Source organism: Tachypleus tridentatus, unplaced genomic scaffold, assembly GCF_004210375.1.
Source record: "Tachypleus tridentatus isolate NWPU-2018 unplaced genomic scaffold, ASM421037v1 Hic_cluster_2, whole genome shotgun sequence".
Lineage (NCBI taxonomy): Eukaryota > Metazoa > Arthropoda > Merostomata > Xiphosura > Limulidae > Tachypleus > Tachypleus tridentatus.
The window spans coordinates 17,504,632-17,518,738 of NW_027467782.1; the positions used below are offsets into that span (position 1 = coordinate 17,504,632).

General features: G+C 33.6%; 1 pseudogene; it reads left to right on the forward strand.

Annotated features, from left to right (window-relative positions):
- Positions 1-419: 419 nt before the first annotated feature.
- On the forward strand, positions 420-1,681 carry LOC143243312 (uncharacterized; annotated as a pseudogene).
- Positions 1,682-14,107: the final 12,426 nt, after the last annotated feature.

Consider the following 14,107-nt stretch of genomic DNA (forward strand, 5'->3'; position numbering starts at 1 on the left):
CTAACTCTCTTTGGTGGGTTGTTCTCTTCACTCTATCAGGTTTTTCGTTGTGACTTGATAAGAGCTAACCAGCAATGTTTGTTTGGAGAATATAATTTGTTGAGCTGAGAACTGCGTTCTTATCAGATCTCAGATTAATGTCTGTATCAGCTACCTGTTATCGTCAAGTTTGTGATAAAGTGTAGAGTAGTGATAAAATATTATATTAAAAGAAAGTTAACAGGCATCAACTGAACCTTCATTTACCGAAACCATTAAAAAGTCTAGAGCGATAAGACCATATTCGAATGTGAGTAAGAAAGAAATAAGAGTTATGTTACAATTGACTTTGTGAATTATATTTACAACGAAATTTAATGTTGCTTTTACAAACCTTACACTTCGTTTCAAGGTTAAACGAAACTAAAAATTATGATTACGCGAAAGGTTAAGAGGACGTTCAGATTACAATTAATTCTTTGCAAACTATGAGTATTATGACCAATACGTACAGCACGACCAGTATCAACACAGGTTCAAGTCTCACTCTGAATTATACCACAGAAGGATTTGGTCCCAACATTGATTCTACATCCACTAACATTACTTCTACTGCAACTGTAGATTTCATGGGACCTCCAGTAGGAATGGGGATAAGTGGAGGGCCTTCATGTATGACTCAAGTTCCACAAACTTATCCTATTGGAAGAATGAGTTCTCTATGCTTAGAAATTAATGATACAACTACCCAGTCCTGTATGAATACAGTGACTGGACTTAATTCTATGAATGTATCAACTGTTCCCAGCACGGAGTTTTTTATGTGTGGTCGCCTCGGCCCTTCACCCTCTGGTACCGAAAGTGTAGCTAGTTCATCCAATGTAGCGATGGGGCGTGGACGCCCGGATAAAGTTTACCGACGTAGTTACACACACACATGTATGAATAAGGATTCATACATTTCATTGATCACGATGGCTATTCAGAACTGTCCAAGTAAGATGTTAACCCTCAGCGAGATCTATCAGTTCATCATGGATTTGTTTCAATATTATCAGCAGAACCAGCAGCGTTGGCAGAATTCCGTTCGTCACAGTCTGAGCTTTAACGATTGTTTTGTCAAAGTTGCACGAACACAAGAAAAGCCAGGTAAAGGAAGCTTTTGGACACTGCACCCAGACTCTGGAAACATGTTTGAAAATGGTTGCTACCTACGTCGCCAAAAAAGGTTCAAATGTCAAAGAAAGAAGTGTTTCGACAAGCACATAAAGCCATCGAACAACAACAGAAACAGCAAAGTATAGAATCGAAGATCGGTGTTTTTCCACCGCACCTGAAATCGGCGGACACTTCTAGAAAGCCTCCTGACAACCCTTATCCTTATCCTGACAACCCTTCTCCTTATCCACCACAACATTCGGGACAGATTATCAATTCCAACCAGGATCAGCAGCATGTTGCCTCCTCTCTGTCTGCCAAATCTCAGCTGCTGACAGTAGCTACTAACACAGACAACTATAACTGTCATGAACGCTCCTTGATAGATGGTAGTGAAAACCATAAACTGGAAACGACGTGTTGTAGTCCGCAGATCAACACGAATTACTCACAGTATAGTGGGCTAGATCCTCACCAGTTCGGACTATTTACTCGTGGTCTGACTTTATCCTATCATACTAGCCTCTGGCCACGTGAGAGTTGACCCCTACTATAATTCTTCTAATCACCCATTTTTTATCAATAATATAATATCTGATGACACCAAAGCAGACATGAAAATTTACGAGATAACTCAATACTCAGGTTATGCACCCATGTCACCCCTTAACGCAGGACCTCCGTCCAATGAAACAAACAGTTACTATAATCATTCTCTCTACTACGTTCATCCTTCAGCATTTTCCAATATATGATCTCTATTTTATTTATTACGTTCACGTTCTATCTGCTACGTTCACCCCCAAAGCAGTTGTAACATACGAACATTGTTCTCTCTACTATATTTAAATCTTTCAGCAGACACTACGCATTGTTACATCAGGATTTGTTTAGACTCTGGCACGGCAAGAACTTGTTGCGATAATTCACGAACAGGAATTTCTTCAATGATGCCTGAAATATTGTTGCCCAACATTGAATCTCGTTATCGAAGCACTAACATTTAGTGTAATCTAGCCGTGTGGGTGAGCACGCTATATTTTTTTCTCTCTATGTCAGTTGCAGTTCGTTCATATCTTAATTCTATGAGCAAGAGCACAATGAATGTAGATTTCATGTTGTTGTTTTCATGTGTATTGTTATTTAAGTTTTATATATTCAAGTTATTGTTCCTCCTATTCTTATCAATTATATTTTTTAACATTCTTTACAATATTTCGATTTATTTTTGTATAAACATATCGCTATCTGTTAAGTTGTTTTTTAATCCTGAAGAACTATTAATTTTGTGATGTACTGTCCCTATAACTGGTATTAGGTGCACTACATGTTTTATGAAAGAATAGCATGTGTAAAACGACAGCTATGTTTTACATACGTAACATCGCTTCTATACAAATTTAAAATATCGCTTTTGGTAATTTTGAAATTAGAGTATAATGGTAAAGGACAACCTTACACTAACTGTAATTTAGTGTGTGAAACAAACACTTTGCAACTTAACGTAAATATAAATGTATAGTTTGGATTGTTATAAATATACCTTATTATAAAATAATATATATGCCGATTTTTTTTAGTAAAATTGTTATTAAAAGCCTGAATCGAGAAGGTATTTGATTTATGGTCAATCAAGCTCAGAATCGTTATATTTGCTTGATAAAAGTTACAAATATTATTTCGTATAAGCACAACATCAGAACTATTATTCAGTGTACAACGGGTTTGATAATGGTTATTTATCACCTATAAACATGACACCAAAATTAACACGTTTTTGTTTTATTTTAGTGTTAGTTCACTTACCAAAATGAAATCACCATGCTTGTGAAAAACTCAGCTATTGTTTTCTACCATACGCAGTATAAAGTAATGAAAACAAATAGAATCAATTTATTCAGTACGGCAAAAAAACGACAAGAACAAAAGAAAAAACGAACAGTTTTTTATTACGGGTTATGTGGTGATAACATAGATGACCTCGCATATGTTAATTCACAAGTATTTTTATTTGAACTAGTTGTAACAACAATACTAATATTACTATTTCATTTGTTTGCCTATAGCTATCTCTTCAGACACATTATAGCTTACATACTTTATTTTTCAGATTTAATTTTAACATTGAAACTATAAAGCGATGAAAAGCGAATTAAATTCTTCGTAATTTTGACACGTAATTACAATAATAAACAACAGTATTACATTATAATTACGTTTGGAAGATCATCAGTGAAATATTATAGAGCAGCACGGTTCACTTTATCTTTCTGTTTGACAGAAAGCTGCTGTTTCCTAATGTGACACAAAGGAAGCTCGGATGTCTGTTTCCGTACCTCTGTTTTGTTAAGCCTAACGAGAGAAGTCTCATTTGTTACTATCTGTAACTTAAAATATAATTGTTGGTTTTATGAAACATTTACCAGAAAATTTCAAGAATTGATATTTATTACTTTATTATAAATTTAACTCTATAAACAGCTAAAAAAAAAGCGTTCAGATACATGACGAGAAATCAGTTTGTGGAATATAAAAGTATTAAAAATACGTAAAATTAGCCATAAATGTTAATTTTTTTATCTGCAAGTAGTATTAAGACACATATGAGGAAGTATTAAGTAATATGTTAAGATAGTATTAACCTGTACCTAAACCAAATATAGCTATGACTTCATAATGCAAAAAATAATGTAGTATCAGAAACGTTTCGGGGGCACATTAAATCACATCTGTATGTAGCATAATACAACGTATATCTGGAGACAATATAATGCTCCGCTCTAGAAAGCACTGTTAAGTACGGACAGCATACTTTAAGGTATATCTGGAAAGAATATAATGAGCCAATATAGAAAGCAGTATTAATTATGGATAGTATAATTTAAGTTTCATACTGCCAAACTCCATAAATATAGTATCTTTTACTATCTAGATTCTAGAGGCAGTTTGAATGAATATAGGGGCTATAATACAAATTATATTAGGAGAAAATGTGAGTGGATTTTAACTCAGTGCGAATTCCATTTAGATACGATATTAAGTTATAACAGGATATGATAGCTAGTCAATCTTTAAGTTTCTTTGGTTTACCACCAGGGGATGTAAATAAAATATCATGGTTGGACTAAAAAGTCAGTGAATTTGCTTAATATCAATTCGATGTATTATTATCTGAATTAAATCATAGCGTGAAAGGAGTACCGTAAAACTATGTTCAGATAGAATAATTTTCAAGATTTATATTTCTCGTATGATAGTAAGAGTTTATTTGGAAAGTGCAGAGTTCCTTAGTTTATTAGGGTAAAGTATCAAAAACTATATATATATATATATATAATTTCAAACTCCAAAATGTCCCACAGTGGCATGTCACAGCGACATGTCTGCGAATTTATAATACCAGAATCCGGGTTTCGATTGTTTGTTGGTTTGTTTTTTGAATTTCGCGCAAAGCTACTTGAGGGCTATCTGCGCTAGCCGTCCCTAATTTAGCAGCGTAAGACCAGAGGGAAGGCAGCTAGTCATCACCACCCACCGCCAACTCTTGGCCTACTCTTTTACCAACGAATAGTGGGATTGACCGGACATTATGACGCCCCTACGACTGAAAGGGCGAGCATGTTTGGTGTGACGGGGATTCGAAACCACGCCCCTCAGATTACCAGTCGAACGCCTTAACCCACCTGGCCATGCCGGGCTTCCCAGGTTCCGATACCCGTCATGGGTAGAGCACAGGTATCTTATGATGTTACTTTCTGTAAGTTGAATCCTGTCTTTATCTGTGCTGCACTCTGTTCTTGGATTTGTCTGAATAATTTTGTAAAATGTTCAAAGGAAAGGAAATATTACCTTTCCAGTTAAAGTATTTGTTTACAATCTCTTGCAAGGAAATGAAGGAAAGCGATATCTCGGGATCTAATCGTTTATTATTTCACTTCTTCACAATCAAAGCTTCCGCTCACAGTGTTTTAAATATGTCTTGTATTCTATGATTATACGCGTTCTTCTAAAATCAAGTAACAATATTTCATTTCCTCTATTATATTGATGTTGTAGTTTGTTCTTCCTGCAATTTGATTCAAATAGATTAATTCTTATGATACGTATTGTATGTCATACTGTTATAACAACTGAAATCATTACATATCTATCTTTTATGTACTATAAAGAAAATGGTGTACTATAGAAATGAAAAGAGTAATATTTTTATTGATGTAAGCATTAATAACTCTTCGTGGAGAAATGTGCTGATACGACAATTTATTGTGAATATATTGCAAACAGCTATTCATAATTCATTACAATATACAACATTCTATAGCATGTATCATGAAGCTAAATTTTCTAAATGTACATTTTGAAACACTTTTATAGTATGCGTTATGGTAACGTTTACTGTTTTAATAAGATATATTATAAACAGTTGGGTTATAATATAGTATACAATAAAATATGCTGAGATAGTAGGATACAGAATGGCATAGAACGCTCTATTAGATGTATTATAAACCATTCTGATAGTTATCATGTCAATTATTCTGGTTTATTATATTGTACCATAAAATATGTAATTCTATACTGTGAGTATATAATTAAACCATTCTAGCGCGATAAACTGTAAATTATACTTTTCTAGTATAATATATTATAACAAAACAGTGTATTTTATAATATATTACAACAAATGAGTGCAGTTATAACATATTATACTAGAACAGTGTACTGTTATTTGTATACCTTACTTATGTTTCTAAAAAAAAATAGTTTTAGATTTGTTTTGATAAAAATTCTATTTCGACAAACAAAAAAGTGCGGACGGAACAAAATGACTAAAACTGAAAATTAATTAATGAAATGGAGTTTGGACATTTAAGGAAGTCCACAATTAATTAGGTAACTTGGCAAAAATCAATTCAATACGTATATAAAAGAAAATGTTCTATTGTAATGCTGTTGCATATGTTCTGAACAATTGTGAATTGTATAAGCGTCCAAATCCGAAGCGTTCTACAGGCTTAGCGGTCAGCTTGAAAGCCTATAACTCCACAATTAATGTTTCACACCCAGGGTGGACACTGTGTGTATAACCTAGTCTGTTGCTTTATACTTAGAAACATACAAACAACCAATTAAGTTCCAAACTGGTAGTCAATTTCAGGTGTTTTCGCAGCGTTTTGTGCAATATTGTTTTCAGCCATTGAGCGTTTTCGAGGCTCTGTTTAAAAGGTCCATAATTTTCAACGCTGTCTGATGTTATATACTTTTGGCCATGAGAAATGGGGTAAACGAGTCAAAGACACTCATTGTTGCCTAAGTGCTGAAAGACAAAAAAGTCAAAATGATATACCTGATACACACTATGCAGAAAACTACTCACAGTACGGTAATAACTGAGACACACAGTTGTGACCTTTAACCTCCAGAACGTGTCTGCTGTTGCTAACACACAATAAAAATAGCTGTCAAAGTAATAATGACTAGCCTCAAAAGATTTATTTATGAAAAGATTGGGTTAAATGCTATTTGTACTATTTTTTAATGTGTCTTTCTTTTCGCTGGGCCTGGCATGGCCTAGCGCGTTAAGGCGTGCGCTTCGTACTCTGAGGGTCGCGGGTTCGCGCCCGAGTCGCGCCAAACATGCTCGCCCTCCCAACCGTGGGGGCGTTATAATGTAACGGTCAATCCCACTTTTCGTTGGTAAAAGAGTAGCCCAAGAGTTGGCGGTGGGTGGTGATGACTAGCTGCCTTCCCTCTAGTCTTACACTGCTAAATTAGGGACGGCTAGCACAGATAGCCCTCGAGTAGCTTTGTGTGAAATTCCAAAAACACAAACAAACTTTTCGCTATATTTTTCAAAGATTTGAAATATAGTGTGAATTCCATTGATTATACATTTTTGTCTAGTATAATTGGTTTCAAAATAACAATAAAAACTGTTGAAAACGTTTAACTGGTATTAGTTTCCTTGTTTTGTATTTTTCTTATAGCAAGGCCACATCTGGCTATCTGCTGTGTTCACCGAGCGGGAATCGAACTTCTTATGTTAGTAATGTAAATCCAAAAAACTCGCCGCTGTTGCAGCGGGTGACTTTGTAATTTAATGGTCACTTAACTGTTTTAGCATCCATGTGAGTGGTTGGATTCTAAGTTAATTTTAACGGCAGATAGTCGTTTGGTTTTGCTAACACAAGATAAAGTCATAAGAGACGATTGTTTAAACAGTAATTGCGTAGTTACGTTTTGATCAACGACAAGTAATAAAAACTAATAATTAATTTTACTCATTTCAATAAAACAGTGCATCAAAAGGCAGCAGATATTTTCGAATCTCTAATAATAAGAGAAGTGTTCCTTATTTGTAAACGAATCGTATTTATTGAACGTAATAATCTAGTGCGATATTCATCTTTGTACCAATATCCTATTAGCGATGTCTACCACTAAATTAACACAAAGATCTATTGCAGAGTTTGTAGTTTGCAAATTACGTGAAATTTGTCTTTAAATTCTACATAAATGATTGCGAAATATGTTAGGTGGAGGACTAACATGACTTGAATGCAGAAGGACTGTGTGAAGTGAATATGAGGACATGGTAAACGATCTCCGTTATAATATAGAAAATATTGAAAAAACCTTAATTGTATTGGTGTAAAACAACTTAAATTTATCTACAACTAAAATGAATGATTAATTTCTCAAATATTTTTCCATTTGAAATTTGCTCATATGTTCTGATTAATTACATATGTATTTTTTCTAAAACGATTTCGCCGAGCCAAAATATGTCTGACTACTAGAAGGCCCGGCATGGCTAGATGGCTAAGGCACTCGACTCGTAATCCGAGGGTCACGGTTTCGATACCCTGTCACACCAAACATGCTCGCCATTTCAGCCATGGGTGCGTTATAATATGACGGCCAATCCCACTATTCGTTAGTAAAAGAGTAGCCCGAGAGTTGACGGTGGGTGATGATGAATAGCTGCCTTCCCTCTTGTCTTACACTGCTAAATTAGGGACGGCTAGCGCAGATAGCCCTCGAGTAGCTTTGCGCGAAATTCAACAACAAACAAATAAAAACCATATTTATTTTCCGGTTTAGTTTTTATAGAGTGACATTTCTATTGAGTTTGAAGTACGACGTCTCGTAGGCTGAAGTAACATACTTTACAAGGTCTCATTTGCTTCCGTTTATGGGTTCTAGGACTACAGTACTGTTTGAAACAAATATTGCTAGCTTCTTCAAAGGAGTTACTCTAACGGAATTATATAAAGTGGAGGTAAGCAAGGAGATACACAGTTCGTTTTAGTTTCTAATTCTTGAGCAAACATCAAAGGCTTCAAAAGAAATACGAAGAATTTCATGTAAAAAAGCTTTTGATGCAAACTATGTTTCACGTCAAATCTATAAAGAGAAGAACTATTTGATGTGCGTCATAGATTTATAAACACTCAAGTAAAACGTTTTAAAGCACCAGCTACAAAAAGTAAAGCTACATAGGCTTAGTTCAATGAGCAAGCGTGAAAACTGACACATATTGCCACATTAACATGTACGAACTGCGGTAGAAAGGCGATCAAAGCGACATGTAATTCAGGTTAACAGATTAACATTTCAGTACGCTTGAGTTAAGGATCAATGTACGTCTATGAGATATGTTGTTCATGTGAAGGTTGCCTATGGACACAGCTATTTAAATTAGGTTTTGCTTCTTTATTCATCAAGATTGCTAGAAATCAGGAAAGATATAAGACTGCATGAAACAGTTGTAACTCGTGTTATTTAAAGTTTGTCCCTTATTAACAGTGGACTGTTGAACTCCAGTAATTGATATCTAAATTTGCTGCAAAATTTCTGAGAACCTGTTACATATGTTTACCATATTTTCTCAGTTTGCTGTTATTAAATATACCTTAACATAGTTTAACCTTACTTCTACAGAAAAATTTTAACTTGTATATCAATAAACTTTTGACCTTTATTATTTTGGAATAGTAGGTTATTCTTCTAAAAATAATTTACGATAAAAGACCTAATTATAAGATGATTAAAATTAAATAAAATGACCATTTTATTATGTAAACTGTTTTGTTTGTTTGTTTTGGAATTTCGCACAAAGCTACTCGAGGACTATTATGTAAACTTTAATAATCATGTATACAGCATTTTAAAAACCAAACAAAAATATTTAATAAATACCTAGAATTTATGATTCGACTAGCGTAAGCCGCAAACTTGTTTGTTTGTTTTTTTTTGCTACATTTCTCTCAATTTGTTCATTTTCGATTTTAAATAAAAGGTGTGTAAAAAAATCATATCAGATGATTTTGTCTCCCACAAACATCATCTTCACCAAGTTTTTGGCGATTAAACTGTAATTTTTAACAATTACCTATTTAAATCAAGACATGCGCAGTGCATTGCGCAACCAAGAAAAAAAAAAGGTGAAACATGCCTTACATAGTGTTTTACAGGAACCAACGAATAGCGATTTTTGGCTAGCTGTAACTTAGTACTTCCTCTATCATGTTTATGAATTTTTCACCCATATTGCTTCCTTGTTTGTTCACTTCACATTTCGAATTTCAAGAACATCCGTGCAGTCACAACTGAGATATACGGTATCAAAATTCGACTTATTTGCTTCCTTTCTCTTTCAACTGTTCTTCATTCTAATGATACCGCTACTATCTTTGAAAACATAGATAATAGTAAAAAAACATTCAAACGGTTCGTAAGAAAGCAGCATGACACCAAACTACATACACTTCGACAAGCAGCTCGTAAAGTTCTATACCTGCACTTCTCAAAAGTATGAGTAACTAAAGTAACTTGGTTTATAAAAATAGTTCATAATTTAACGTTGGTACAATTAACTGAATTATAAGTTATTATTTTATAAAGAGGTTCTAATATTTTTTACCAATATAATCGTTTTCCCAATAAAATACACTGCTTTGAATTTAAAACTAACTTTTAAAGTCTGTTTTGCAGAATTGCGACTAAATTCAAAACTGATAGAAGTATTACATAGAAAGGCAACCTATGAATAATGTTTAAAATGCTTTAGAATTTCCTGTTGAGATTTCCGTAAGTCCTTCTCAATACCTCCCAACATTGCCATAACTTTCCAAAACCTTTTGAAAACTAGAGTATTAATAAATTTCTTTGCAAATTTGCTTCCAGAGCAACAGTTGTTCTCAACTGCAAAAATAAATGTTAGAAATTAAACTTTAACATTCCAGAACTAATTGCGTTAGAGAACTGCAACAAGATAACAGAATAATCATTCTTAAGGTACACAAAACTAACTCTGTCGTCAATTTTAGCAGGGCTTTTAATTATTAAAATTAATAGAAATACTGTATGATCCATCTTTATTTAAAAGTTTATATATCAATTCAACCAATTTTGGAGAAATTGTGTTAAATAAGCATCTGATTAAACAATACAAATCGATAATGTACTCAGTATTACTGCATTTCTACTTGAGAAGTAATAATGTCAGGACTCTACAATTTTACGGATCACATCAAACAATTTAAAAACAAATATAACTTATGATCAATTAATTATAACAGCCTTTGACAGTTTTCACTTTAAAATTTCCTGCTCATCTCAACCTTATGGATTCTTTATTGCTAATGGGATATTAAAGAACAGTAGTGGTGAGCAGTCTCTTGTTTGTATCAGAATTGCGTTTCTTTTATTATTATTATTACAGTAAAAGATGACCTGGAGAGATCACCCATTTTAATCATTTACACCACTTTATGGTAGTGTGTTGTCTGTCTATAACTTAGTTACTAGACACTAAAATGTTGTCACTTAAGAAACGCTTAACATTGCAATTTGTACTGCCGTGACGTTAGTGAATCGTGCACATGCCACGAATCACGAGAATAATTATACAATCTGTAGGATACAACACAGTATGAAGTATGAACTTGAACAGCAAGAAATAAAAATATTTGTCACTATTCATTTTGATTTTATCTGCTCTTGATATAAAACACGTCAGAGGTCCCTTCACCAAACATCAAGATGATTAATATATGTCGTGAGTGCAAATCTAGTTTGTTTGTTTGTTGTTGAATTTCGCATAAAGCTACTCGAGGGCTATCTGTACTAGCCGTCCCTAATTTAGCAGTGTAAGACTAGAGGAAAGGCCGCTAGTCATCACCACCCACCGCTAACTCTTGGGCTATTCTTTTGGGCGTCACATTATAACGCCCCACGGCTGAAAGGGCGACGGGGATGCGAACCCGCGACCCTCAGATTACGAGTCGCACGCCTTAACACGCTTGGCCATGCCGGACCGAGTGCAAATGTAAAGAAAGATGATAGGATTATGTGTTCAATTTATTATTTTTAAGTTAATTAATTACAGGAAACAAAATTATCGTGGCATAATCCGCTTTAAAATTTCGCTTCGATAGTTTTGAGCCCGACTTGGCCCGGTGGTTAATGCATTCAAATCGTAATCCGAGGATTGGAGTTCGAATTCCCGTCACACCAAACATACTCGCCCTTTCAGCCGTGGGGCTGTTATAACTGACGGTCAATCCCACTATTCGTTGGTAAAAGAGTAGCTCAAGAGTTGGCTATGGGCGGTGATGACTAGCTGCCTTCCCTATTGTATTACACTTTAAATTAGGAACGCCTAGCATAGATAGCCCTCGTGAAGTTTTGCGTGAATTTCAAAAACAAACAAACTTTATTAGTTTTACACTTTGCGCTTAATATGGTTTGTAAAATAGTTAGGGTGAGCATAGAGCAGATAGACCTTTGTTAAGATTAAACGCGCACACACACAGATTCACTCCGAATTGTCGTAACAGATTGATTATTGTATGGCTTAGGACATTCTTCACTCAAAGCCACCTATGGAATAACTGCGCATAGCAGTTCCAGGTTTTAAACTTATTAATAAGATAGAAGGTAATTACTCAATAAGACCATTGTCCTTTTTAGCCTACTCCAGAGCAACAGCCTGCCCATTTAACAGTTTCAATAGGTAAAAACATAGAAATTATTCGATATGACCTAATATGTTGTCTTCCCTCCTGAAGTTAACAGCCAAGAACAAGTCCATAATTTGAGGGATAAGTAATGTAATAAATATACGAATTGAGCACAGTCAATGAGGACCAATTTGCTCAGAGCACGTTGTATTACCAACAGTTTAATAACAGAGTCTAGAAAAAATTGCGTTGTCATGCCTACATAGTTGTAAGTCGCTATTCCATGTGCCTTTCATTGATTTGTTGTTACTTTCAGGAATGTTTTTGTTGTGAAAAGAGAAGAGGAAGGATTTTAACTGGTTAACACGATCTAAATATTCAAACATTTTCTTTTCTTATTCGGACAATATGTTTTCAAGCTATTTTGTATTCGTGTCTTACCTCATTAACATTGTTAAACAAAGCAAGTTAGCAATTCATAGACGAATTTTAGTAAAGAAGATTGACGCACTAAATAGCAAAAATTACTACAAAGTGTACATATATGTATATATTTATTGTTTTAATAGTTTCAGGAGTTTTCGTCACCCGTATGAAAAATTACGAAACATTTATTTCACTCACTGGAATTCTTGATCCCGGTGACGAAATTCTAGAAATAGATAGCGTTAGTGTTAGCCAAAAACACATCATAGATATCCAAAATATGATAATAAATACCAAGAAAATACGCTTCACAACCCTGTCTCTTGTAAATCGGAAAGAGAAATGAATACATGCAAAGAACATAAAATGGATTTTTTATTATAAATAATAATTTGTGTATTTATATATGTTATGTTTCTTCTTTAAAATTGTAAAATAATAAATTAAGAACAGTTTAAATTGTATTAAATGTATTGCAAAATTTTGTATTGGATTTTATTGTTCAAATGATGAAATAACACCAACAGAATTAAAGACAGACAATACAAAATTTTTTATTGGATTTTATTGTTCAAATGATGAAATAACACCAACAGAATTAAAGACAGACAATACAAAATTTTGTATTGGATTTTATTGTTCAAATGATGAAACAACACCAACAGAATTCAAGACAGATTTGCTATAGAGGAATCAATCCAGAAAGAGATATAATTTTATGAACAAAGCTTCACTGAATATAATCAATATATAATTAATACAATCAGTTTAAATCAGTAATTTATCAGTTAATTAACTTTTCTTACCATTCAATTAAATCATCCTGAAAAAGGATAATACTGTAGAACAATTGAAACGAACTCTTAAATATTAAATTAACTCAATAATGATTTTCGGTAACATGATTACAATAAAATAATCTGGAAATACTTCTTTTTAACAATTGATTAATTTTCTCACAACGTAGATTGTGCAGTATACCTACACACAATGACACTATTCACATAGCATTTTCGAAAAACATTTGTCAATCTCGGTTGTGTCATCTTCTAAACCAAATTAAAATAATTTAAAAATAATTAAAGCCAGTCGTTATCATTCATACACTTTTCAAGCTTTTTATCTGAACTCTTATGTACTGCTTTTTCAACGTCTGAAGATAACCCATTCCAAAGGCCAACCAAACTCTTAAATAATTAAAACTGCCTTAGCTGAAGATGATTCCTACCAGTCCATAAGTTATACCTGTGTCCCCTAGTTTTACTATTTTCGTTGGCAAATATGAAAAAAACAAACGATTATGCATCAGTATCTCCACGTATGACAAAACAATATTTTCTTTTCTTTTAGTGTGCTTTAAAAAAGTCCATACTCTTAATTTTTAAATTTACAATCAATCTTTTCTCATATATCCTTTCTCATATTTTCATTTCTTGTTTTAACAACTTTTTAATCTTATGAATCTCGTGTCAATTCAAATTTCTTAAATTTATGATGATTTTAATAAATCTTATATCTTAAACTGTGTGTGAGTCAACCTGTTTATTGTTTCCTTGTAGCTACCATTTTCATTCTAT